Source organism: Lissotriton vulgaris, chromosome 1_1, assembly GCF_964263255.1.
Source record: "Lissotriton vulgaris chromosome 1_1, aLisVul1.2, whole genome shotgun sequence".
NCBI lineage: Eukaryota > Metazoa > Chordata > Amphibia > Caudata > Salamandridae > Lissotriton > Lissotriton vulgaris.
Window position 1 is genome coordinate 1,204,881,386 of NC_141685.1, and position 26,482 is coordinate 1,204,907,867.

Consider the following 26,482-nt stretch of genomic DNA (forward strand, 5'->3'; position numbering starts at 1 on the left):
GAGGGGTCTGCACTTAATATTCAGCGAGCACATAGATTAGGTCACCTTTCTACAGTCTCTGTGGCTTCTTAAAAACATCAATGTGTCATCCTTTTCTTTTTAGAATGCCCAGAATTAATGTAGGTCATCTCGGCTGTGAAAAAACGTAAAAGCATTTCTTGGACACGCCTAAGGGAGTGTGGAAAACTCCTCTTCGCTGGAGGAGTTGGCGTGCACAGTATTGTGAAACTCTGCCATTCGCACACAGTGCAGAGTTTTCTGCCATGATCCCGCTCACCTACACTGATGATGAGCACATAACTTGGCATGGCACAATTCACATGCCGTGAAAGGAGGTGTACTAATGTACTAGCTGCGCACCCTGCCTGAGACAGAGACAATCACACACATAGGAAAGGTTGCTGAAGGCTGTGTCTGCAGAGTGGAGCTGAATTGAAGACAAGGCCGGGACCTGTGCTTCGCTGGTCGCTGCTGAAGCGGGTGAGCTGAGTTGCCTGTGCCAAAGTGGGTTTAGGCGGGCCTGCATTTTTACTGCTGCTGTTTGGGGGAATGGCACAGCTGAAGTGGGCGGGGGGTGGTACACATTTGTCAGGGTTTGTTTGTGGACTAGGCTAGTACTTACTGGTCTTCAGCTCCGAGTCCCAGACACTGAAAGTAGCAGCAACCAAGTACCTACCAACAAGTCTGTCTGAAGTTCGCCCTCTGTGCCAAGTCTGCGAGGTCACATATAACTGCAAGCCAGATATATCATACTTAAATGTTTTGTATCCTGACCATTTACAGGTGATATATTATATATCTGGCTTGCAGTTGCAATGCAATCTCAGCTGTCTGAAAGGGGGGCTTGAATAATAAAATTACATTGCCTTCGGAGGGGGTTGAGTCGAATTTGAAAGGCGATCTATAGTACAAATTGTGATGTTTCTTGTGTTGGTTTGTTTTCTGCAAGTAGAATGCATTTGTAATAGTGTTTTATACAGGCCGTTTTTGTCAATGTCTTTTCATCCATGTTAGTGATGTAACTTTACAGCTGCCAAGGATTTTAAAGTATGAGTGCGCATGCTTGCATGAAGTTGAACAGTTGTTTAGTAAGTCATACTAATCCCACACCCGTGCCAGCAAACGTGATCCATTAGCAATGGCATATTATTTGTTTGAGCTTGCAGTTTCATCTAGTAGCGCCTTCACTATATTTGTGTTTACTTACATATGTAAAATGAAATTAATTCCAGTTCTTCTACGTCAACAGAATACTTCAACTCTGTCTTGAGAAATCAGTTTGCAGTGACCGAGCAACAATTCTCCACCCGGTCACGGAGTTCCACGTAATTCGGTGGAGTTTTTCTGTCACTCTGCAGAATTGCTCGGAGTGAAACTCTGCGAACTGTGCCCAGGGTTAGGAAGGTCACAATATGTATTTCTCCTAAGACTATGTTAAAGCAACAGCTGATCATCAGAGAGATTTTTTCAAGCATGAAACCTGAACTATGTTCTACTGGAGCTCGTTTTTGTCTTTACCATTCCTGTCTCTTTAAGGTCACGTATAAGAATAAGACTAAAGCATTTCAGGATCTATCTTGTTTGAGCAACTTGTTTGACACCCGTGGAAAGGAGAGACTATGGAAGTTGCTGCATCAACCAGTTCATTTCGTTAATATGTTCTTAATGTATTTGCATATTCTGTTTTAGACATTATTGAGTATGTACCTCTTCTTCTTGTTCTTAATATTTTTTTCTTTTCCCTGTATTTGGTTGATGTGCTAATGTAGGTTCCAAGTAATATTCTTTTATTGGGTCACCCTTATAATTGTTTTTATATTTTATTGCAGGGGTTGTTTTTCTTGTAGTCGATTTCTCGTGTCCTGCTATATAGCTATAACTGCAGCTCCTGCGCTATATCTCCCCCCTTCAGCTTAGGCCTGCTGTCTTGTCATGTGGTCACCCCCTCCTCCTCCATCAACGTATTGTAAGGTATATTTTCTTTTTCGTCGTTTATTTAGTTTTTTCTCTATTTTCTGTATTAGTTCATTTCTTGTCTTTCCTTTTCTTTGTCTCTTTTTTTCTTCCTTTTCTCTTTCCTTGTGATTTTCTTCCTCTTGTCTTAGTTTTCCCATTGACCCTTTTTTTCTCATGTTCAGAGATTCTCTTTCTTACATATGGTTTTCTTTTTTTGGTCTGGTTTCATGTCTGACTATATTTTTCTTTTAATTTTACTTCAATGGTTTTGACAATGATTTAATGGAATGTCAGAGGTTTGAATTCTCCAATCAAAAGACAGCGGGTGTTAACACATTTGTCTAAGCTTACCGTTCAGGTAGCTTTTTTGCAAGATTTTCACCTTTCTGAAACTGCATCCCTGAAGTTATGTAAGAGGTGGGTTGGTGATGTTTTTTTTGTTGTCTAAACAACGAAAGAGTGTGCCTTCTCAGGGGAAGAGGGAGCATGAAGAATCAAACTTGATTCTTTGGAAAGCCCTCACTCACCAACCTGGTTGGTGACATGCTTTATCATCGGGCCGCCCCAGGAAGGCCGAGTGCCTCCCCGGTGTGCTTTAATTCCAGAATTACTGTGGAGCAGGTAGTGTTGTTTGAGTGACAAGTGAAAGTGATTGTGTGGTGGTTTAAAAATGTCTAGATTGAGTCCAAAATTATTTTCTTAGTTGACCAACCAGACACGAATTAAAACAGAGTGAAGACATATGAGCGGGATAGTTTGATCAGCTAAGTCTCACTGTGCGTGGTCAACATGTTTCTGCCCCTATGATTCTAATGGCCAGGCATTCTTCAGGACCAAAGTGTAAACCTCGGCGATATGAGCTCGCTAAAGCCCACCCTATCCATGAGGATCAAAATGTGAAAAAATTGTACTAACCTACTGTTACTAAGGAGTCCTTCCTATTTGGAGGAACCAAAATATGTCTGCAAAAGAAGGGGACAGACAAAGACAAACACACAAAAAAAGAAACAAATATTAATTAATCAAATTGCAGTAATCGTGCTTGTGCCATTCAAGTTTTTTTATGCGCTGTTGCTCTTCTCAAAGTGCACTGTAACCATACCTCTGAGAGCTAGGGTGCACTATGGTGAATAAAAATGTGTAAATGTTTTCACATTATCGATAACAGTACCGGCTAAGCCAGCACATAATGTGAAGGTACCTCGGTATAATTGCTGTAGCACCTGCACGCCAGCTAGGGCGTGCAGGTGGGTATCAGTAGGTCTGTGGATAAACAATATCTATATCTTAAAGGATAAGCCAGTGCCCCTTCAACAAGTGAAAGAAATGCATTTAAAAGATATCTTACATGCGGTGTAATGATTGATCAGACCATGAGTCTCGAAGGGCGGTGGTGGCTAGTAGGCACACCCTGTTGGGAAAAATGGGGGAAAAGCTGCTCAAGCCATCCATTTCATACATCTCTCAAACTGTTTTAGTTTCGTGTCTGGTTGGCCAACTAATACAATTATTTTTGGACTCAATCTAGACATTTTTAAACCACCACACAATCACTTTAACTTGGCACTCAAACAACACAATCCTGCTCTGTAGTAATTCTGGCGTTGAAGCACACCTGGGGGGGCACTGATGATGTAGCATGTCACCAACCCAGTTGGTGAGTGAGGGCGTTCTAAAAAATCAAGTTTGATTCTTCATGCTCGCTCTTCTTGTGAGAAAGCACACTCTTTTGTTGTTTAGACTATATAAACTGGGGACCAAGAGTGTTCCTTAAACTCCCTCTCTCTTGTTGATAGTTGATGTTTTCTTCTTGCCAGGTACAAGAAAAATGCATAGAGTTCTAATTTTATGTCATAAATCTCTAAATGTTCAGTTGATATCTCAAGAAAAGGATGATGATGTAAGATGGATGTTGCTTAAATTTTGCATTAATAAAAATCCTTTTGTTCTTTTTAATATTTCTTGCCCCAATGCTCCAGATAGTCAATTTTGTTCTTTGATTTCCCAGAAGCTCATGCATATCCTTATAACAATTTGGTTCTGGCAGGGGACTGCTATTTGCCCATTGACTTATTCCTTGACAGGCGTTCAATGTCCCCATATATTCTGAATAAACTACAAGAGCATTTACACATGCAGTACATAATCGTTGTCTAACGGACGTGTGGCGATTGTGTAATCCAACTTTATAAGAATACGCATCTTTCTCACCAGTACATCATACAGAATCCAGCAGTGATAATTTTTTTAATTCACATCACCTTACTCAATCTTTACATCCGGCTGAAATTGTCTCTATCCTAATCTATTACAATGCGCCAACTTCCATGCGTTTGGACTTTTGCCCAAGTCTACTTCACATCACAGATGGAGATTTAACAATTCCCTCCTTTGGAGGACACTTTCACTACCTTTTCCCAGGAATTTTTTATTTTAAACCAGAAGGAGGGTTTCCCTCGTCATACTGTATAGGATGCGTTTAAGGCTTCTGCCAGAGATTTCATAATCACTTTTGTCTCCAAGAAAAGACAATCCTCTCACATTCAATCTAAAAGAATTCTTGATGAAATAAAGAGACTGGAACATTCCTTTTGCACTTCTCATTTACAAAACGTATTACAGTAGCATAGTCATGCCCAGGTTAGGTTTAATAAGGTATCTACTGACGATCCTGCATCTTATTTACTAATGTCCAGTACTAAATACTATGGGGGCCAAACCAAATCTGGAAAAATGTTAGCAAGCTACCTTGAAATTAAACAAAACACATTATTTATTCATTCAATTATTGATGAAAATGACCTTACTCATCATAGCAATTCTGATATGTTATAAGGTCTTCTATACACCAGATTCAAATCCCTCTGATGATGATATTTTGGATTATTTATCTTGTGTTCAATAATCAAATTTTTCTCAGATTGACTTTCTTCTCTAGAAGCAGATTTTATGCAATCTGAGCTCCATCTTGCAATGGTCTCTCTAAAAAAAGCTAAAGCTCCTGGACCAGATTGTTGTAAACCATTTCATGGCACTATTGTAAATTTCTCAATTCATGCCCTTATATAGGTATAAATCACCATATCCTTATATAGGCATAGAAATCATAACCATATTTAGGCATAGCTCATGCAGTCCAAATACGGCAGGGCTACTTCCACTAGTTCCGAAAATCTACGACGATTTCTTGGAAAACTCGGCTTCAGCAGCTAGGGCCTTTCCCTTGCTCGAGAACTGACTTATCCAAGAACTCCTGGAGTTTTCAAAGAACCGAGAGTCTTTAATGACGTTATTATGTCCACCTTTACGTCAAACTCAGCAACTTCACGGTATAAATATGCCCACACTCGCCCAAGCAAACACACAGTGGTTTGGAGCAGTTCGACTATCTACTTGCCCAACGCACCCTGCTACAACAAGTGCCGAAGGAAGCCGACCCTCCAACAGACGCACTGAGAGAGACACTGTCTTTTCTCCTGCCGAGAAATACAGCTCCAGTGTTTCCAAGCTACCCTTGGGGGTTGTTGAGAAATTGAGTCCCGAGACCGACCTTCTTCATTCTAAACTAAGGTACGGAGCTGAGTAGACCCTTAGAGAAATCTTGGCAAAAGAATACTACATTTATGCTACACCTCACTTACTCCTTCCCTCGTACTAAGCTTAGGTTAGGTACACCGGGGTAGGCGTATTTTAGAAGCACCAGTTGAGTACTTTTAGCCTTTGTTATTTATGTATGTATTTATATATGGTTTAGGAACCATACAATGCTCTTACAGTATATTGTATTCTACTATTTATACTGTATGCATTATATTTTACAACCAGTTTTACGATTTTAGCCGTTAATTTATTATGCTTGAGAAAAAAGACTGTTCAATAAATCCTATTATTGAAAGCGCCCGTCTTTCTACTTTCTCTGCACCTCTAGTGAAACAAAGCATGCACGATTGACTGAGTGAAATATCTATCTATTGTTTCCACGACTCTGAAGATACGTTTTATCCTGGGGAAACAAATTTGTCATGTTTATGCGGTTGTCAGAGACTAATCCCTTCTTGTGAATTCGAGAAAGTTTCTAGTGACCTCTGAGCTAGCTGGTACACACAATTAAGTCTAGTACATTCCATAGAGACCTAGTCGACCTCTGTCCTACGGCTAATCTATAGGATATACTATTCTAATGCATAGAGCCTATTGGGAATATAGGAACTATACTACATGGCACCCAACATTTGGTATGGCACTCATTTAACGCTAGATACTAGAGTAACTCAGTCGTGCTTTTCACAGAGACCCCTTTTTCCCGTAAAAAGTCCAATAGACGTTTGGAGTGGGTTAAAGGATAAAATATCCGCCATAAACTGAGTAGGACGAAAAATCCTACGTATTAGTTTTGGTTTCGTTCAACGTTGAAGGATGCAGTGTTCCAAAATTTTGTGTACCTTATCTTTATTCCTTGAAATTTCTCTGCAAAACTTGCAACAAAATGCAAAATAGCGACGAAGAGAGCGGTGGACCTGCAGGCACTATTACCCGACCGGGTTTAGAGGAGACAGGTCTCCAACAAAATGACCCGGATGCCATAATCATCCCAGAAAACATGAGGAAAACCATAGCTATAAAGCTTATAGAAAATGGCCTATCAGCAAGAGGTGGTAGTGTCATATTTGTCATAGAGGCAAATGAATATCCGCAGACAGAGGTATTCTATTCATGGATTGTCCTTCCACTGGCAAATCCAACAACACATGTGTTCCACTTCTATAAGATAGAGGAACCTCCAGCGGAATACGCTCCTTTCGAGGACATTAAAATTCCACTAACTTACCAAGAGCATCAGCTTTGGTTTAAAGGCGCTCTACAACATCAAAATCACATTACCAGGCTTGGTCAACTAGGTAGACCAGGAGCAACATGGCTGGTACTAGCCAGCTATACACCACATCCTGCCATAGAACAAATGACATGTCCAGAAATGTTAGCTCAGCTAAAAGAATTAATTAAAATACATAGACAATTGGTACAATATGTCATGCGGACTTTAATAGTCCAACCTGCTTAAGAATTCCACAGCACACCCCTCATCATGGGAACACAAACAAAATCACACCACAGACTATACCGTCAGTAATCGGTAAATTGCCCGCAAAAAGGGAACAAATTCCATTCTGGTTAGCCCAGAAAATTACTCAAATAGAGGCAGTATTTCCCGATAGTACACCTCATGAAAAACACAGGATTCAAACAACCTGTTTACCAATGGGGATTGCACCACACGTGGAGGACTGTGACACTTGGGGTACAGTCTTTGCTTCAATATACACAAAAACACATGGTGTCCAGTCTATGGCGGTGATACCAGACGCTCTGAGAAAGATTCAAAATGAATACGGTCCAGAACCAGCCTTGAATCTTGGTATGAAATTACTGAAAGATTTCAAACAGGTCTCAGCTATTTTATTGGCTAACATTAAAGTTGAAGCAGCATCAGTGGCAATCCGCCAAAAATTAAAAGAACTTGATATTACTGAGCAACCGTATGAACTTGCCAGAATTATTGAAAAATCCTATGAATAACTAGGAAGAGATAGCTTGGGAGGGAAACCTGTAAAGCCTGAACTAACAGAAAATCCTGAAAAAGGTTTTATCAAAAACAATCTAACTACTCCTAAAAAGAAATGTGAAAACAGTAGACAGCCACTTCCTAAAGAGAAGTGCTCTCAGTCCAGAGGTAGATCTCCTCAAAAGGAGCACACTGAAAAGAGGTATAACCTTAGAAATAGGGATCATTTAAGAAAACCTGATAGATATCAAGATACTGATACACAATCCTCCCATACATTTCAGACTTCCTCGCAGAAATCCGAAAGAAGAGGACGATCAGAACACAAAGAAGAACGCATGAAGTCCAAACACGATCAACACGTTCCAAAAAATAAGAAAACTCAATTCTCCAAAAAGAAGGTAGCAAGTATTAAAATCAGACATGCTGAGGATCTTGAGAACACAACTCAAGAACCGGGAGTGGGCCCAGACAATGCTGGACAGCGCAGCAGAGGTCACTGAAAGATCATCTGGAGACAGTGGATCTGAATGAATTCATTCAGGTTAAAACTGCCGACACCAGGGTTAGTGTACCTCATAAGTTATATGAAGTAACACTCCGAATAGAGGGGGATATAACTAGGAAGATAAAAGCACTTTTTTGGGAATAATTATCTAAAGGTTATGACATCCTTCTAGCTGAAAAAGACTGGCCACTTTGAAGAAAACAAGAAACCTTATCAGGGGTCTCACTGATACTTGGTCCTTTTAAACCAACAAAGAAGAAATTGGCACAGAAGCTGTAATATAAAAACATATTTATTAAACCTCAGATGAGGGAGGCTATGTCACACAGAAGCCTAGCAACTGAATGAGGCAGTCTAAGGAGTACAGAAAACTGGGGCCTTATACATGCTTAGGGTTACATAGTCAGCATAAGACCAAGGGGCAGTCCTGGCTCATGTAAGCATGCAAAAGGACGAATATGGGCATACAAGATCTGCTTGCTCAACAAAGTGGGAGGAGCTAAGAGTCGCTGTTTTCGGCAAACACATCCTGACATTTACATACTAGGAACAGTTGCAAGGACAGCTACAAGCTCAACTGAGCATGTGCGAAGGTGGAAGATGCTGAATATAGTTAGTTTCTAGGCAGATTACAAGAGCAGTCAAACTGAGGGAGGACAGAGCACATAGCGAGCATGTGGCAGCACAGGCCTAACTAAAATGGCTGCCAGAAACACAAAATGGCTTTCAGCTCATGCTAACCAATTCTTCCAATATTTAACAACCTGAATTTGTCAGCGAGGGCCCACATGGCGAAGAGATCATTATGCCAGCCTTCTCAAATCATATTCTGATTCACAAAAAATACACCTATGCCAGAAAATGGACTGTGGCCCAGGCTCCAGCATTATATAAAAATCATGTGGGATGGGATGAGGACTCTCCTCACCATAAAATGCAGTTAAAAGATCAACCTACTACCCAGAGGCAGTATCCAGTAAAGCAGGAAGCTAAAAAACAAGTCAGGGAGATCTTAGATCAACTTGAATACCAAGGGGTGATTGAAACATGCACCTCGTCAATGTACAAACCTTTGTTTCCTGTCTCCAAACCAGACAAAACATATCGTCTAGTTTTGGATTACAGACATTTAAATTATTGTTGCAAAACTTTTGCAGTACAACATGCACACAGTGCAGCACTGATGAATAACATTGTTCGCAAAAAATATAAAACTACATTAGATATTTCAAACAGTCTCTTCTGTCAAAACATTGTTCCACAAAGTAGATATTTCACCTTTTTCTCAATAATGGGGATACACCAACACTTTTGTCGTCTCCCCCAGGGATTCAAGAACAGCCCAGGATTATTTTCAGCCAGAGTAACAGAGTTACTACAAACGTATGATGATGAGGCATTATCTTATGTCGATGACATCTACCTTACTGATGATGATTTGGACAGGCACTTGAACAGGATGAACACCATAATATTTGGATTTGCCTCTGAAGGGTATAAATTAAACTATAAAAAATCTAGATTTGTCCACCTCAACGTCCTATTCCTAGGATACGAAATTTCAAGTGAAGGCAAAAGCCTGGCAGCAAACTTTTTAGAAAAATGTGCGCTGCTCCAAACTCCAAAAACGCAGAAAAACTTATGTCAATTCTGGATTCCTAAACTTCGGAAGAACTTACATTCTGAATTACGCAGAAAGGGTTAAACCTCTCTAGGAACTAATCAAACCTGATTTCAAACCAACTAATTGGACTCAAAAGCACACAGAAATTTTGCGTTCAGGACAAACAGACATGTTGGCAACAACACACTTACAAACACGCAACAATGTACGCAACCTTGTTATCCGAATCATCCCAGGAAGATGCGGATTCACATACCTAACCTTTAACGAAGGTGAAAAGGTACCAATAGCTTACAAATCACACTTGTACACACAAGCTGAAATGAAATTCACTTCAACAGAAAAAATTCTGACAGCGGTTCAGATTGCTGTAGCAAAGGACAGAGCCCTCGCACAGGGTAAACGCATTACAGTTATTACACCTGTACCTGCCTTAGAGGCAGTGACAAAGGCAAGCATTCCAAATGCGAAAGCTCTACATCCAAGATGGATACATTGGGTTAATTCTCTTGCTGTAACAGATGTTGAATACGTTTTTTACTCTTACTTGAACACACAAGAATTTCTCCAATACGAACAAGAATGTACTCTGCCTACTGAAATACTACCTCTGGAACATTACGGCTTTATAATTTATACAGACGGATCAGCACAGCCCGCGATTGGGGGTAAACAAGATTTTAGTGCAGCGTGCGTGATTGTTAAAGGTCGCTGGCACAATGGTAAAACCGATCTATGGTAACAAAAACTCAATCTCTAGGACACTGTTCAGCTCAGCGAGCTGAACTCCAAGCTTTCAAGATGGCCCTTGAAAATATTGATCGCGAATTCCCCACACTTATAGTGTGCGATTCGTATTACTGCGTCCAGTCTTACAATGAATATCTGCAGAGCTGGGTTCAAAATGGTTTTAAAGCGGCAAAAGCTGGCACAATCAAGCATAAAATGCTTTGGGAACAAGTAGTTCTTTTGCAGAAAGAACTACAAAAGACTCACGTGATCCATACACTGAGTCATCAGTGTGATGGCGTTCATGTTGAAGGGGATTCATTGGCTGATGAAGCCGCAAAGGCAGCTGTACAAACGGCCTCCGCAGCTGCAATCACTCGTTCGAAAAAAAAATAGACGGTGAAACCATGCTCATTGTCAATGCCACAAGCAAAGGCAGCGGAGCCACGTTACCTCTAAATTATCCACTCAAATATACATACATAATTGATGCAAACTCTGTTCCTTTTGCTCGAATACCTGGAGTGGGGGATAGGGTAATTCCAAACAGGAACCAGAGAGGTGCTCTGATTCATGAAGCACATATGGGAGAGGGTCTGATACATCAAGGGATCTCTAAATCTCTATTAGAATTAGAAGAGAGGTACTGGTGGCCAGAGATGAAAGTTCACGTATACGAATTGCGATGACTGTTACAAATACCAAAGCTTTGAACACCACCAGATTCCTGACTACAGTGTAGCCAGCCCAGTACAGACACCACTGTTAGACAGCATAAGGCTATCTACATGCGGATGTCCGAATGGACTGATGCAGTGACAAATATTAAGACAAGATTCATTTGGATGTAGCCTCAGCGCTCAGATGATGCCCGAACTGTTATAAAAGATTTGCAAGTCTTTATCGGCACATACGCAATCGGCATGCTACATTCTGACCAGGGTCCTGCTTTTAGCTCTAGGGCTTACAAGGAGGCCATGGCCAGTTTGGGCGTTGCATTGCGGTTTTCGAGTCCATTCCATCCTGAGGGAAATTCGGTTGAGGAGAGAAAAACCAGTGACATAAAGCAATCCATAACAGCTAGGGTATTAGGTTCGGGTGATGGGTGGGTCAAACATCTAATAAATGTCCAACGTTGTCTTAATAACCTGCCAAGAAATTCTCTGGGTGGGATCACTCCGTATGAAATCCTTTTTGGTACTAGAATGTTGGTTAAAGACATTGATCGTCACACTTCAGTGGTGGAACAAAAACCCTTTGATATCAAAGATCTTTGGCTGTTTTACAGGATTGAAATGAAACAAGAAGTTTAAGCAACACCAGCGAAAAGCCAACAACCACTAAAGAAAAAACACCTGTCCCAGCAAGACCCGTCTGGATTCCAAAGATTGGGTATCTGGTCAGGGAGAAAATATCAGGCAAGAAGGAATTTGCGCCTTATTACAGAAAACCAGTACCAGTACCAGCAATCCACGGATCAAGAAAAGTGCTACTGCCGCCCCTTGCTGGAAAAAAGGAGAACCGGTCTGTGTAAATTGACCTAGTAAAACCATACCATGTGGCGGATAATAAGTAGTAGGCCCAGTGGACTCCCAAGATGTAGCCGATGACCAAATCTTGCTACTATCCAAGAGGTTCAAACTAAAAGACTCATCACCTTTGAAGATTCTAATCCCCCCAAAAAAACACGCCCCGATCTCACCATAGGCCTGAATAGGTTAAAAAGAGTCCTTACGTTTGAGTATCTGGGTGTGACCTTGAATGACAAACTGGAATGGGGCGATCATCAGGTTCAGTCCCATCTCAGATTGGCCCAAATAGCAGGGGGAATAATCAGGCTAGTCAATTCTAATAAATCATCTCTTAGACCGATAGCCCCCCGTTGGAGATTTATAGACTCCAGGCCAGAGGTGCGATTCTCTATGGCAGTGAACTTTGGGGACAAACCTGCAAAAAAGAGCTGGTCATAGTTGAAAACCAGTTTCTTAGACAACTCCTAAAGTTACCGGCTAGCACCCCCCTTCTGCCTCTTAGGTTGGATCTGGGTCTAAAACCTTTGGACGAAGTTGTGGGTGTAAAGCCTCTAACCTTTTGGAGAAGATTATGGTCTACCCCTGAGCTAGCCAACTATAGGCAAGAATTGCAGGAAATTCTTGCTCTTCCTACTATAGAGAACATCCTGTGGTTTAAATATCTAAAAACTGAGTTTGCCCGGCTGGGTCTTCCTACCCTGTGGAGTGACCCTGAAGTTGCCTGTCAGGGTTTGTCCCGTAAACACCTGGGGGCAACCTTTCACGCATGTAATCTTGCATCCCACACACAGGGTACAAGCCCAGACTCCTTGGTTAACACCTTTCTTGGGGTGAAATATTCTTATAAGTTTGAATCAGTCTTTGATGATATTTTTCCAAACTTGGCCAGGAAATTATATTTCCAATGGCGGTATGGTACTCTTCTGCTTAGAGCATTCACAAGTAAATGGAAGCTCCACTCCCTGGAAAATTGTCCTGGCTGCAATTGTGGGCTTGAAGACGAATTGCATTTAGTCTTCTTTTGTCCTGCCCACAGTGCGGCTAGAAGGTTCTGGATAATCCCACTATGTAAAAATCTAGGGTTTGTTAAATGCTCTGAGGCCTTTAGAATTCTCAAGACTGACCTCTCAAAAGCAACTGTTTTTGCAATGGCCAAATTCCTTGAAGCAGCATGGCACAAGAGACGGCTTTTAATTTCTAGGATACCCCATCTTTGATCAGATCATGTACTACTGAGTGTGCAATCCTTTTGTATTGGTCATTTTAACTAGAATTTAAATATTATGTAGAATTGCTCTCGTTTTTTACCTAATAGATTGTCCAAATAACCAATTAGCACTGATTTACTTGATTGGTTTTACACTATAGGCTGCTATGTATTGGGACATTTTCTCGTTTTATCCGTATGCTATCCTGCTACTGATGTAACATTGATGTCTGACTTTTGCTTGTTGTAATTTTATGTTCATCTTTTATGGCAATTGCCAAAATAAAGATTAATGAAATGGTTCAAACTGAAAGACTCATCAACTTTGAAGATTCTAAAGTGAGAAAAGAAGGACCATGCAATAAAGCCATGGAACTTGTGCCTCTTGAAACCCAAATAACAGTTTGTCAAGAAACTCCTGTCTACAATGATGTAGCATCTGACTATACAAACATGTCAAGGGAACAAGGAACTCCAGCGATTTCAAAGAATCCGGATGCAATACCAACTATTGACAGAACTGCCTCTGGTTATTTTATCAACTTTGATAACTTCTCTGAGGACCCCAGTGAACCTGAAACTACGCCAGCAAATAAAAACTTCAAGGAAAAATTAAAAGAACTTGATCAAGAGCTTACACATACATATCTGGTTTCACCTTGGGTTGAACTTTGAATTGTGTTAGGTGTACTTTATCTCCTTCTATGGCTCACTCTTGTGTTAAGTTTGGGAGAACTGATAAATGGAAAGCACATTAAAATGGACACAGGAAGTAAGAACATCAACTTTCTTCTGAAGCCACACAAATAATCTCAACGTGAACAACGAGACCTGTCATCAGTGAACATCACAGCTGTTCCTCTGCCTAGTGGAATAGCTTGGGATACAACTGATTATGACATTTATGGCCCTGTCGAGCTGCTGAAAATTCCACACCAATTTAAAGTTTCCTTGAGTGATTTTGTTTCACCCGGCACATTTTCTGATGATTGGGACTTTGAGACTGTTAATTTCATGATGGCAGACTTAGAAATGTCAGCAAAATTTACAAAACATGAATACTTCAGCAAATTATGAAGAAATGTATTGTTTTAATCATTTTGGCCATCATTACTTGCATAAATCTGCAAACCCTAGAAATGTTTTAACTTATAATCAATGGGAACATTGCCCAACTACTCCAAAAGGTAGCTCTAAAACGTTTCTCAGAAAATGTCCATATTTTAAAGGTTTTAATGTTACAAACCGAGAAAGTATTTACTTTAAAAATATGAATAAGACAGGCATGAAAAGTATGTTGACAAACACTAAACAAATGTATTCTTCTACCTTTTATGCTCAATTGTCCACCTTAGGTTTTGAATTTTGGAAAGACAACATTGAGACAAAAACAGTTTGGGGCACACAAGACTGGCATGTACAAGGATTAGAAGCATTGTTCAGAGCCTGCATCATCCCAGAACAAATGATGTTCCTAAATGACACTGCTCAACATACATCTTGTCTTGTCATTGCTAAGATAAAAGATTTAAACAAACCGTCCATACCTAAGCCCACACCTGATAGTAAATTAACTTCAGATGAGGAGGTAGACGTAAAATATATTTTTCAACAGAACAGAACAAATCCTGAACGGAAAAAATGGTTAATGTTAATGTTAATGTTAATGTTAACAATTTGTTAAAGCGCAAAACAGCTGCCCCAGCAACGGAGCGTCCCGGCGCTGAACCTAGACAGTACCTGAGGGGAGGGGGAAAACCGCAGAAGAATTAGATGACGGAGAAAAGGTGGGTTTTAAGTTCCTTTCGAAAGGTAGTCAGGTTGGTCAGGGTGCGGATATGCAGAGGCAGGGAGTTCCAAAGTTTTGCCCCTAAAACTTTGAAAGAGCGGCCGCCCATTCTGCAGAGCTTGGTTCGAGGGACCGTCACCAGTTGCTGTCCCAGCGAGCGCAAGGTGCGCTGGGGAGTGTAAGGTACTAGAAGCGGGCGTAGGAGTTCAGGGCCGTCTGAATTAAGAATTTTGAATGCAGTGGTGAGAGATTTGAATTGAATTCGAGATTCAATTGGCAGCCAGTGTAATTTCCGGATGGTGGTTCTGGCAGAGCACCTGCGCGGAAGGCCAACCACAGCCCTGGCGGCCGAGTTCTGAACTCGTTGCAACCGTGCTAATTCTGTTTTATTTGCCCCTAAGAATAGAACATTGGCATAGTCCAGCCGAGCAAGGATAATGGATTGGATGATAAGTTGGCGAGTTCTGGAGTCGAAGAAACCGAGAATCGGACTGAGACTCCTCAGTAGACCTACACACGTAGCTGCCACTTTCTTTGTGTGGGACTGGAAGTTGAGTGAGGAGTCCAGCCAGACGCCTAGGTTCTTCACAACACTTTTTGGCACGGGAGTGGGACCAAGCAGAGAGGGCCACCAATGATCGCTCCAGTGACCAGGGTTTTTACCGAGGAGAAGCACCTCAGTTTTCCCAGCGTTCAGTTGAAGGCAGTTGCGCGTCATCCACTGCGCAACCGCCGCTAAGCCATCCCTGAATTTAGCAGCCGAAGTTGATGGGCCCTCAGAAAGAGTGATGACCAGCTGTGTGTCGTCGGCGTATGACACCAGCGTGAGGTCCCACTCTTTTGCCACTACTGCAAGAGGCTGGACGTAAAGGTTAAAAAGGGATGGACTTAGCGCCGAGCCCTGAGGGACTCCCTGTTCGATGGAGTGGGGTTGGGAGATGTATGGTGGGGCTGAAACTCGAAAGGACCTGTCCCTCAGGAAGGACCGGAACCACTCGAGGGCGAGCTCATCGATCCCTATGGCCTCAAGTCGTTTCAGCAGGATATTGTGTGAGACCGTGTCAAAGGCCGCGCTGAGATCCAGCAGGATCAGCGCGGCACTTTGACCGGCGTCCAGAACGCCCCGGAGGTGTTCAGTGGTGGTCAACAGGGCCGACTCAGTGCTGTGACCTGGCCTGAAACCATTTTGGGATGGGTCCAGGACGTGATTTTGCACCATGTGATGGGATAGTACTTTATTCACATGGGCTTCTGCCAGTTTAGACGCCCATGGGAGCAGCGAAATGGGTCTGAAGTTTTCTGGCTTTGTGGGATCCAGTGTGGGCTTTTTAATGATAGGGGAGACCCATGCTAGTTTCCAACAGGTGGGAACCACAGCTGAGGAAAAAGAGAGATTGAGTAGGCTGGCAAGGGGGGGGAGAAAGAAATCAAGTGAGTCCAAGAATTTGGCTGGTCTCATGGGATCTGTGGGGGAGCCAGACTTAACCTGTCTGCACAGTGTAGCAAGGTCGTCGAGGGATATGTCTGGTATTCTAGACAGTCTAGACATACCAACCGCAGGGTTGAGAGTGTTTAGTGAAGCAGGCTCATCTTGTGGAAAAGTGATGTAAATCTTCCTCACTTTTTCAATGAAAAAGGTGGCAAGGTCTTCGCACTGTTTCGAAGAGGTAATACAGGAGACTGGGTTGGAAGCATTTTGAAGGTTTTGAACGAGTTTGAAGATCGTTTTGGGGGGGTTAGAGCTTAATTTGATTTCCTTTGCATAAAAGGAGGCGCGGGTGGTGCGAATCGCTTTGTGATACATTCGTAGTTTTGATAGGTAGAGGACTTTATCGCTATCCAGATAGTTTTTTCTCCATCCGCGTTCAGCTTTTTTGCATTCCTTCCGCATGGTTTTGAGCATCTCATTGTACCATGGATTTGTAGGGGAGCTGCGGGTTTTGGTCCATGTAGCCGGGATTAAGGTGTCAAGCCCTGTGACGATCCAGTCGTGGAAGGCAGCATAGGCTGTATTAATGTCACTGTTCTCGTCAGGGGGGTGGAACTCTCCCAAGTTTTTAATTAGGTCCTCAGATGAGAGTTTGTGCCATGGCCTTTTGTGGCAGAGATTAGCAGCAGATTTAGTGGGCGTTTTTTTTGCCGTAAGGATGAGTCTGATAAGGAAATGGTCGGTCCAGCCCATAGGTTCAGGGGGATCGGCCGTAGCTTCTAAGATGTTGGTAAAAACAGGGTCTAGTATATGCCCAGCAATGTGAGTGAGGGAATGGACGAGAGAGTTTAGCTGAAGGGCCGTAAGATCAGCCAACAGGCTTTTAATGGTGGGGTCAGTAGTGGAATCAAAATGGAGATTAAGATCACCCAATATGGTGAAGTTGGGAGAGGAGACTACCAGAGTGTGGGATATTTCTAGGAGTTCATCAATGAACCTAGCAGAGGGACCAGGCGGCCGGAGATATAGAGCCCAGAAAGGGCAAATTGAGGGCATATAGAGATCTTAAATCGTGCGCATTCGCTTCCCCAGATGTCTTCTTTCGTAAAGGAGCAATTATATACAGTTCGGTATATAACAGCTATCCCACCGCCCCTAGAGTCTCTGTTTATCAATTTTATGGAGAAACCATTGGGCAGCGTGAGGTTCTGGATGCTAGTCTGGTCATCATGGAGCCAGGTTTCGCATAGAAATAGAATGTCTGGGTTTTCGTCCGTTAAAAGAGTATGGACTTCTGCATGGTGTTTAGCGAGGGATCTGACATTCAGTTGGAGGACCAGAAGGGGAGAAAGGTTAGGCGCCGCCGTTATGCAGCTAGATAAGCTAGGCTTAGGTGTAGTGAATTCACAGGACTCACAGTGAAGTGCTGTTTGTCCGAGGCAGCCTCCGAGCTTGTCGCATCTGGTGCTGGGATTCAATGCGAGGAGACGCTCTCTGTCATAGCAGATTTTAAGCTGAGGATTTTGTGCAGGGGGACTGGCGAGAGGCGATGTCTTGGCGATGACGGGCGCAGACGGGCTTGCGTTAGGCGCTCCCGCTGCGCTCGTCCGCTGCGCTTCCTCCAGATGCACATGTTTTATAGGGGAGAGGTGGGAGGGGGCGTGGCCTCGAGGGGGCGTGGCCTCAGTAACTGCCAGGTAATGGCGTCAGCTGTTTCGAAGGCGAGTGAAACGTGTCTGCGCTAAGCTCCGCAGCGCGAAAGATAGTTAAAAACAATTCAATTACGTGACACTCAAGTGGGTTTTAAAAAGAGCAACAAATACAAGAAAGCAGTAACGCTCCCGGCTTCCGCCTCAGGAGTAAAGGTGTAGGCAGGTCGCTAGTGGTCAACCCCTACTTATACCATGGGAGGGGGGCGTGGCCTCGAGGGGACGTGGCCTCAGTAACTGCCAGGTAATGGCGTCAGCTGTTTTGAAGGCGAGTGAAACGCGTCTGCGCTAAGCTCCGCAGCGCGAAAGATAGTTAAAAACAATTCAATTACGTGACACTCAAGTGGGTTTTAAAAAGAGCAACAAATACAAGAAAGCAGTAACGCTCCCGGCTTCCGCCTCAGGAGTAAAGGTGTAGGCAGGTCGCTAGTGGTCAGCGCCTACTTTTACCATGGGAGGGGGGCGTGGCCTCGAGGGGGAGTGGCCTCAGTATCTGCCAGGTAATGGCATCAGCTGTTTTGAAGGCGAGTGAAACGCGTCTGCGCTAAGCTCCGCAGCGCGAAAGATAGTTAAAAACAATTCAATTACATGACACTCAAGTGGGTTTTAAAAAGAGCAACAAATACAAGAAAGCAGTAACGCTCCCGGCTTCCGCCTCAGGAGTAAAGGTGTAGGCAGGTCGCTAGTGGTCAGCGCCTACTTATACCATGGGAGGGGGCGTGACCTCGAGGGGGCGTGGCCTCAGTTACTGCCAGGTAATGGCGTCAGCTGTTTTGAAGGCGAGTGAAACGCGTCTGCGCTAAGCTCCGCAGCGCGAAAGATAGTTAAAACAATTCAATTACGTGACACTCAAGTGGGTTTTAAAAAGAGCAACAAATAAAAGAAAGCAGTAACGCTCCCGGCTTCCGCCTCAGGAGTAAAGGTGTAGGCCCACAGACACAAATAACTGTCAAGATAGTTTCCTGAACAAGACGCAAGGGTTTGCGGTAACTAGGCCAGATCCAAGATATATCCAAAGACACTATCCAGGGTAATAACAACTTATAGTGTAGGACAACTATGCCTTGAGAGGCAACAGAGATCCACACTTCCAGAAATAAAACAACACTTATCTTTGCTTAAAGATGGCGTTGATTTATGAGAATTCTTACGGGGACCGCGTAATCCACGTCATAAACGTTTCATTTTCGCAGGTAAAAACGCTGCATACAATGAAGCATGGAAAGTCACGCAAATTGAAACAGCTGAAAGAATACGAGAAATAGATTGTATTAACTTAGAGAAATCACTCTCTGTAGTTGACAATGGGTTAACAACTCTGTCGTCCAGAATACATTTTTTGGACAGCATTGTATCATCTCCCATAGACATAATGGAACAGGACTTGCTAATGCTACAACATGGCCAGTCTCAATTACCTTCTATAATGCTATTAGGCCGGACGTTGCAAAACCTTCGTTCAGGCTATGTGCCTTGGCGTCTAATCAACACTGCGTCATTGTTTACTATATTTAAGCTTACAGATAAACAAATCTCGTTGGCACAGAGGGGAGCAGACTATACGGTGCGGAGCATAGAAAAACTGGAGAGATTACCATTGACCGTTTCTGGGAAACCATCAGTTGCATGGATAATACATGGCACCATCACGATACCAGTGACGACTTTCCAGTTTCAGTATTGCTTAAAACACATACCAGCAGGCCTGTATGAAAGATTGGGTAAAGAATACATTAAGTAGACCTGGGATTTACCATACACACACACAAATGTTGTAGTGGGGGAAAGGAAGTATTTATTAGTGGTAAAAATTGTGAAAACTCACTAAGCGGTACACTATTGTGTCAAGGTATTAATTTACACGGAGCCTGCAAAGGTTCTTCCAATAACCTTTCTTGCCACCTTCAGGGTTCGCCCATAGTGGTGATAGATCCAATTTTCAGGCAGCTTTACTATGGTAGCTACATTATGTTAAATGATCACAGCTGTTATGGAATGATGTCAGGAATAAGCTATCTCATTACTGTGTCAGCCAGGGTCACTTGCTGTATGCAAGTATTGTTTCCTAGAAGCAAGACAGATGGGGAGTTGCCACTATGGCCTTCACTGAACATCTCTTCTATATGAATTGATACTTTAAGCAGAATGAAAGCCATTCTTTTGCAAAAAACTGTGGCACTGACCTCGTACAGAGAGACGTATGATCTGCAAGTTGCAAGGACCTCTGCAGAGATACATGCATTATTATCAACAAACTACCCAATACATTTAGCAGAAATGTTAGGTCGTACCTTTAACATGTCTGATACCAGCGGTATTGCACATGTATTTAAGACAATTTTTTCGGGACTGTTAGCACCCTTTGAAGCAGTCCTGGGCATTTTTCATAACTTCGTCCACTCTGTGTTTGGCGGCCTGCCTATCATTTTGAGACTCGTAGCAGGGATCTTATTTTTATTCCTCCTGCTCTGTTATGGCACATCCAGCCACCAGCGATACCCACGCCAGCATGGAAAATGCGCTGCAGGCTATGAGGTACCGTGACAGAATAACACAGATCCTTGGCTTGGCTCGTTTGAGAGATCTGAATACCACATGGTTCCTGTCATTCCGACCAATCTGGCAAGATTGCATCTTACCTGTTCCACAATGCCTGTTTTGTGGAGAGGAATGCGTGTTAGATATCTGTCTAAAACTAGCATTGGTTATGCCAACGGATGCTGACGCATTACTTGGTCCAGTAATGGCTCATGTGTTGTGTTGCCCCCAGCAGCTACCAATCCTGATGACGGCATTAATTGAGATCTCACCGGCAAATCCAACTGGAGGTGAGATACGTGGACCGACAGGCAGACAGGTACCATCTGCTATGAACATTGCTAACGCGGCTGACCCTGACAGCGATGCTTCACATCTGTGCACAATTGAAATTCTTAATTAAGTGGTCCAACTTTCACCCACTGTGGTAGACGATTTTTTGCAAGCCTTGATGACTTAACGTTTTCTCCTGACACCGAGAATAGCTTTTGAAATTATCATACAGCATTCTTTTGGAACTCTGAAATTCGACTTTCATTTTTTTCAAGATAAAAGCTTCCAAGTTTGGAACTCTATTTCACTACAATTTAATTTGATTTTTTCCAAAACAGACTGAACTTTGGAACAAAGTAATCTGCTTGAAGTAGAACTTTTCTTAGAGAACAAGAATTCTTTGACTACTTCCTAGAAACAATATTGACCTAATGCACAAATCAAATTAGCTTGTATATTTTGCTATGGGATGGTCTCGAATTTCTCTTCTATACCTAGAGCCATTTCATAAATGTAAATTTTGTGATTCATTTGGTTAGCAATTCTAATATCATATCATATGCTTACAATGAAATCATTGCTTTTAGATGCATAGTGTACAAATGCCCATTTTGGGGTTGATTCCGATTCGTGAAAGAAAACCGTCTCACGAATCGGATTCGGAACCGTTTCCCTACGATTCGTAGAAACCCGTATGATTTGCGTAGTACGATCCATTTCCAAATATTCCGTCAAAAATGTGTACGAACCGTACAAAAAACAAGCCAAGATCCATACAATTCGAACGCGGGTTGTGAACCATACGATTCGTAAACATGCCATACGACCAGCAAAGTACGATCCGGACCGGGAACCCTGAATGCGATTCGGACGGGAAAACGCCATTGTGTATGAACAGCGAGTTGTACGGTAAACATCGCGTACATCGGTACATCGCATATGAGTGGGCCGCACAAGCAATACAAAAGCGAAACCCTCCTCAACGAAGACCACGCGTACCCCGGAAATCTGTCGCGTATGATAGAGCTAAATAACAAACTAAGAAACGTACCCCCCATCAATGCAGCGCACACGAACCCAGTAAATATGTTGCAGATGAGACAGGGAACACAATAAACTACTACACGAACCCCCCCCTCAACGAAGCGCACGCCACCCCATAAATATGTCGGGTATGAGCGAGCCACACAATAAAGTACGAAACAAACACCCCCTCAAAGAAACGCACGCATACCCATAAAACAGCCCAAAGAGTGTGCAAACGACTCGTAAAACACCACAAAACATATCTCCTGTGTACAAACCAATGCAAAGCAATGCCCTGGCCAATTCAAAAGTGTAAAACAGAGTGGTCAACTCAGACCCACCCCTTATAACACACCCAGCAAATTTTCAAAATAAGCCCCACCCACTAATGGACCAATAAAAGGACCCACACACACAAACCAGCATCCTTTGCAACATACACAATTACATACAGAGACTGACAACACACCAACAACTGCACAGATCAACCTTCACACTTACCCACAATCACATTCAGACCCACATACCCCCTCACATTCAGACGCACAACCCCCCAACCATACACACCGTCACCCCCCCAATCACATTCACTCCACAACATGTCTGCACCAAAGAATCCAAAGTTCACAAACCAGGAGATGGAGATCCTTGCAGATGAATTCATCAGAGTTTAGCCACAGCTGTTTGGTGCATTGGTCAGACAGACCAGCATAGCTGACAAAACCCAGCTGTGGAAGAGGATCGTCAATAGGGTCAATGCTGTTGCACCCATCAGGAGCTCCAGGAAGGATTGCCAGGCCAGGTGGTACAATCTGCGGAGGATGGTAAAGCGCAAAATGGACGAGGACTACGCCGACGCTCATTACACCAGAGGTGGTGGTCCCCGCAGACCAGTACAGTCCTAGCCCTGGGAGAAGAAGGTCATGGCCCTGCTACCACCGGTGGGAGTACATGGAATTGAAGGAGCCGTGGAGCCTGGTGAGTATAAAAACAACTCATGTCACATGGGTAGATCCCCAACAGTGCACAGACACATGAGGGTTGTGTGGCAATGACTCCCAGCAGTGCCCAGACATAGGAGGGGGGTGCGGATATGACTCCCAGCAGTGCCCAGACATAGGAGGGGTGGATAGATATGACTCCCAGCAGTTCCCAGACATAGGAGGGGTGGCTAGATATGACTCCTAGCAGTGCCCAGACCTGACAGGGGTGGCAGGATATGACTCCCAGCAGTGCCCAGACATGACAGGGGTGGGTGGATATTACTCCCAGCAGTGCCCAGACATAGGAGGTCTCCACTCCCACTTGGACGCTGGCATTGGGGTACCGACGGACAGAGCGGGGCCTCCTTCTTCCCGAGTGGGTGCCGGGTGAGGTGAGGTGTTCTCCCACAGATTGTTGGGAAAATTACGACCAGTTCGATGACTACCAGGGAATACTTTGGGCTCAAAGATCCGGTAGGATTAATCCAAAATGTTAACTACACCTTTTGTTTCATATAGTGCAGATGCATAACATCTTAAGGTCCTGAAGAAAGCTTGGACTAGTTGTCCTCCCAGCTGAAACATGTTGACCACTATGCACTACGCCATGACATAGCCATTCTTTAAGACTATGAGGCGTTGTTTTTATTCTTGACCCTGGACAATACTGAATAAACATATTTTTTGTCCTAGGAGCCAATTTTACAATCACTTTTGTTTCCCTTTTCACAAGCACTGCACTCCATTGGTCCTACCTCTGAAATACTGTGGTTAAGACTAACACCTTCCAGAACCTTTCTCTGCATCATCATCAGGTGCATTGGGAGAAATTATGGTTCATGGTCTACATCCCACATGACGACACTCCACCAATAACGGTGGGCTGATGGGAATTTTTCTAACCCAGTATTATCACTGTGAGGACATGTTGGTGTAGTGGCCTTTTGGGCATGACACAGCACGTAGATAAGTGATCTGACCAGGTACCTCCTGTTTGTTTTTTCAGTTGATAAAGGGGTTTGAGCTACCGTGGTCATTAAACTTTCCCCTGATGACCCCCCCACCTTCTTCTTCTAGGGTGGATATGACTCCCAGGAGTGCCCACATAGGAGGGGTGAGTGCACAGGACTACCAGCAGTGCCCAGGCATAGGAGGGGGGAGCGGATATGACTCCCAGCAGTGCCCAGACATAGGAGGGGTGGCTGGATATGACTCCCAGCAGTGCCCAGACATGACAGGGATGGTAGGATATGACTCCCAGCAGTGCCCATACATGACAAGGGTGGGTGGATATGACCCCCTGCAGTGCCCAGAAATAGGAGGGGGGTGCGGATATGACTCCCAGCAGTGCCCAGACATGACAGGGTTGGCTGGATATGACTCCCAGCAGGGCCCAGACATCACAGGGGTGGGTGGATATGACTTCCAGCAGTGCCCAGACATCACAGGGGTGGGTGGATATGACTCCCAGCAGTGCCCAGACATAGGAGGGGGTGTGGATATGACTCCCAGCAGTGCCAAGACATAGTAGGGGGTGCGGATATGACTCCCAGCAGTGCCCAGACATAGGAGGGGGGTGTGGATAGGAGGGGGTGCGGATATGACTCCCAGCAGTGCCCAGACATAGGAGGCGGGTGCAGATATGACTTCCAGCAGTGCCCAGACATAGGAGGGGTGGGTGGATATGACCTCCAGCAGTGCCCAGACATGACAGGGGTGGCAGGATATGACTCCCAGCAGTGCCCAGACATAGGAGGGGTGAGTGCAGAGGACTCCCAGCAGTGCCCAGACATAGCAGGGGGTGTGGATATGACTCCTGGCAGTGCCCAGACATAGGACGGGGGTGTGCAGAGGACTCGTACCAGTGGTCAACAGCATGGGGGTGGGTGAAAGGCTCATGGCCAGAAGGCTGCAAGGGGGATGTTGAAGAAGGTTAAACTTTGGCCAACCATATCACCATTACTGTGTACGCACAAGCCTAATTGCAATCATCCCATACGGTCCAGGTACACACCCATGGACCATGCTCAATGTACAGGGAGTGAGAAAGTACTGACAACATAGCTGACACTGGGCCATGGTGTATGCTGCACAAGGTCATCCTGTGACCAGTGCAAACACTAACAACAGGACAACATGGTCTGATATCTTAAAGCGGAACTCACCACCACGGTTATGGCAGCATGGTCCATGGGGGGACAGCCACACCATGAGTGAGGCCCAGTCCCAACGTACACTCCATCTACCAGCACAGCCTTTCACACACACCCCTTACATAAACATAGCCAGCTGGAACAGGCAATGTAGTGCCCCACTGTCACAACCGTCCTGTAACACTGCAAATACCGATCTGATGAAGCATTTAAGAAAAAAATAACAGGCCTGTACCACAAGTCACTTGCACTTATACCACGATGACATAGCTACACCTTACTGACGCAGCTGATGCACAAATATTACTGCAATGGTGTGGATATTGACAAGGAGATGCACCTGGGAGATGTGTCACGTTCTAAAGCCCTGCGGCAGAAGTATGTGGACTGCTCATGGTGTGTTTGTGTTGTGATGTGTAGTGGCTGCCCGTCACAGCACATCAACTCCTCCCAAAAGTGGCTGAGTGAAATCTTAAAAATGTCACTCAGCCACTTTTATGCGCATGCTGCCTCAAAAACCTGTGCATGCCTGAAGCTGACGTAAGGAATGACACAGGATTGTGCAGATAGGGCCACACAGAGCATTGCCGGATCTGCCTTGCACTAGCGACACAACTCAAGCAATATGCCACTTCCATGGCACAGATGTGGGATGCAGCTGTACTGTAATCACACTATGGTGATTCACAGTGTGAAAGTGTTGCATCCATGCTGGCATAGCTGGCAAATCACTGCTGATATGCCTGGCTGTGCCATTCATTGTAAATAGACCCTCACATTAAAATGTGTCCTGAACACAGATCAATCTGACACCACAAGTGAACAGTGTAAACATTCCAAAGCAGGTGTAGCAGTGATAACGACAATGTATATGAAAAATATCTCACACCCACAGGGCAATGTGCACAATCTACCCCCAACCAGGGGGGAGAAGGATCATAGGCGCAGGCTCCACAGGACCCTGATACCACCAACAGCGACGCCTCTCACCACTCCATGGTTGACACAGACCAACCTGGCACCTCTAGATCCCAAACCCATTCAGCAGCTGGATCAGGGGCATCTGCGCCAACCACCACACCCACTCCTGCCACATTCCAGCAGACAGCTCGGAGCCCTGCCCACAATCCACAACTGAGCCAGTCTGAAAATGAGGGACAATGTTCGTCGGACACCCAGGAGGAGGCAGACAACACCACCACTGTCAACCCTCAGGGGTCCCGCCGACCAGATGTGCCCACAACAGCAGGCTGGGCTAGTGTGGACAGGGGCGGTGGGAGTGACACAAGGCGGAGGCGAGAACCTGACCAGCAAGCTGACGGGCCCGGTATGTCTGAACTCAGAAACATCATGGAGAGATACCGGCGGGATACCAAGGAGTTCAGCCAGGGAGTAGGGGCCCTCATCGCTATAAAAAAACAGCAGGCCGAGCAATACACCAGTCAATGACGACACCAAGGACG